This window comes from Vespa crabro, chromosome 15 (genome assembly GCF_910589235.1).
Source record: "Vespa crabro chromosome 15, iyVesCrab1.2, whole genome shotgun sequence".
NCBI lineage: Eukaryota > Metazoa > Arthropoda > Insecta > Hymenoptera > Vespidae > Vespa > Vespa crabro.
The window spans coordinates 1,027,501-1,030,000 of record NC_060969.1 but is presented as its reverse complement, the minus strand read 5'-3'; the positions used below and the strand labels follow the sequence as shown (position 1 = coordinate 1,030,000).

Sequence of the window (2,500 nt, the reverse complement as noted above, 5' to 3'; positions counted from 1 at the left end):
GTTTCCTTCCGACCATCTCCAAGAATAGTTCTTAAGGCAGAAAACGTATCACGAAATTTACCCGATCACTAGAATCTCTGGTCTCCTTTTTTCTAACGATCGATTATACCAGGAAATGATCGTACTTTAGAAGAGATTAGAGTATTTCGTCATGGTGATGGAAGTATTCTTTATTCAAGGCCACGACCTTGATACTCAATTCTCTCCCTCTCTTACTCTCTCTCTCTCCCTCTCTCTCTCTCTCTCTCTCTCTCTCTCTCTCTCTCTCTCTCTCTCTCTCTCTCTCTCTCTTTACTTTCTACTCAATCGATATCTCTTCAGACACAGTATAGTTATTCTCGATGGAAAATCCTTCGTTTCATAGTCGACTTTTCTCTTCCCTTTCATTTCTTTCTTTTTTTCATTTCTTTCTTTCTTTCTTTCTTGATTTTTCTTTTTTCTTTTTCTTTCTTTTTTTTTTCTTTTTCCTTTCTTTTCTTTTCCTTTCTTTTCCTCTTTCATTCTTCCATCTTTCTCAAGGGGGTGAAACAAGACAAGAAGGGGGGTGAAAAGAAGGCGCGTCGGTATTACGAGAGAAGGGAAGTACGCGAAAGTAGAGAGGGAGAAAAAGATCTGCTCGTTGATAAAAGATGTAAGGGCGTCCAGTTGGAACGTCCGCGACACGTTGTAAAACATTCAAACGAACGACGCTCGAAAAGCGCTCATCGTTCGCCGACTACTGCCGCAAGCTTCTCGTCGAACCTCCCTCGACGACTTTATTCCTCTCCTCCTCCCCCTCTTCTCCCTCCATCTATCTCTCTATCTCTCTATTTCTATCTCGGTCTCTCTCTCTCTCTCTCTCTCTCTCTCTCTCTCTCTATTTCTTACTCAAACATTGTTTCTTTATCCAACAAAATGCCTTCTCTCTTTTCATTCTAACTATGAAAAAAAATGGCGATTAAACGAAATGCTTCATAAATTTATTTTCGATTGTCTTCTATTCGTCATTTCCTTTTTTCTCGTGATTTCTTTTCTTTTTTCTTTTTTTTTTTTTTTTTTTTTTTTTTCTTCTATCAATGTCGTCAATGTGAAGTATGCCAAATTTATTGGATTTACTTTGATTTGACTTTCTGATCTTCTTTCTTTTTTCTTTTTTTTTTTTTTTTTTTTCTTTTTTATTTTCTTTTCTTAACAAATTTATTTTTCGTCGTACGCATTACTTGTAGTTCTTGTTCCGTACTAATTATCGTAATAATAGGTAATATCGTTGAGTATTATAACTCCATTGGATTAAAACGTATTACGAAAAAAAGAAAAAAAGAAAAAGAGAAAAAGAAAAAAAGAAAAAAAAATGAAAAAGCAATTCTATTATACAAGGATACTGTTTCATAAGGAATTGTAAGAAGAAAAAAGTCGATCCAATGAACATGCTCTTTTTTATTTCTATCTTTGTTTCTTTTTTATATAATTGTATATAATTGTGTGTGTATATATATATATATATATATATATATATATATATAAAATTTATAATTATATATTCCGAACAAATGTTTTTCTTCCTTACGATATCTCTCATACATAGGAATTTTGCCCACTGATTTATATTATTAATTAAATGAGATGTCAGCTCGGTGGTGACTCAAGAGTTGCAAGGAAAAATACTCTTGTCACGCTATACTACCTATCTCTCTAACTATCCACCTACTATTTACCTTTACTATTCCGATGACTTCACGGTGCAAAGGGTTGAAATAATTTCTTTATACTCGTAGTAATGTAAAGTCATATCCCAGGGGTTTCTTTTCTGTTGCACGGTTGAACGAAAAATCACTATATTACATGAAACTAATTTGTCAAATCTAAGCTTTCTCAATTTACTTCGAACACGTTCGAGCATTTTGATTTTAACCGTGTTGGACAACTCGATCCTCTCTCTCTCTCTCTCTCTCTCTCTCTCTCTCTCTCTCTCTCTCTCTCTCTCTCTCTCTCTCTCACAAGTTTTCTATCGAACGATCTCTGAAAGTGGCATCGTCCTTTATCCCATTTCTCTCTTTCTCTCTCTCTCACGAATGGTGAATTGCTCGTGTTTTCCATTTCGAAAATGCTGTAGGTCACATCTCTCTCTCTCTCTCTTTCTCTTTCTCTCTCTCTCCTCTCTCTCTCTCTCTCTTTCTCTCCGTTTTGCGATGTACGACGAGCGACAGCACTCGAGCTAGGCCGCGGTAAATCAGAAATTATCTTGCGTCGCGTCCGAGTCTGTTCTCTCTCCTGCCTTTTCCCATCGAAACGTGCATAAATACCATACATGAGAGAGAAAGATAGATAGATAGATAGATAGATAGAGATAGAGAAAGAGCGAGAGAGTGAGAGAGAGAGGGTGAGAAGGGAGGGGGGGAGGTCGTGTGGATGAAGGACGAGACGTAGAGGATGTTGCAGCATCCCTTGCAATACCGAACGTGTGCCGGACACTCGCCCACGTCTATTCTATGTGCTGCTTATGTGAGACTCGTACTATACG

At 37.1% G+C, this 2,500-nt stretch overlaps 1 protein-coding gene and 1 long non-coding RNA gene across 4 annotated transcripts in view; one reads left to right on the top strand and one right to left on the bottom strand.

The window, feature by feature from the left end:
- The window catches only part of LOC124429373, a 4,456-nt gene extending 3,551 nt beyond the window's left edge, over nucleotides 1–905 (bottom strand). The window contains exon 1 of the long non-coding RNA XR_006943427.1: nucleotides 1–905. This exon is cut by the window's left edge and continues 1,130 nt beyond it. This is a non-coding gene — a long non-coding RNA (uncharacterized LOC124429373).
- LOC124429372 (protein bric-a-brac 1-like) overlaps nucleotides 1–2,500 on the top strand; it is a 360,935-nt gene that overhangs the window by 112,878 nt on the left and 245,557 nt on the right. The gene's annotated exons all lie outside the window — the stretch shown is intronic.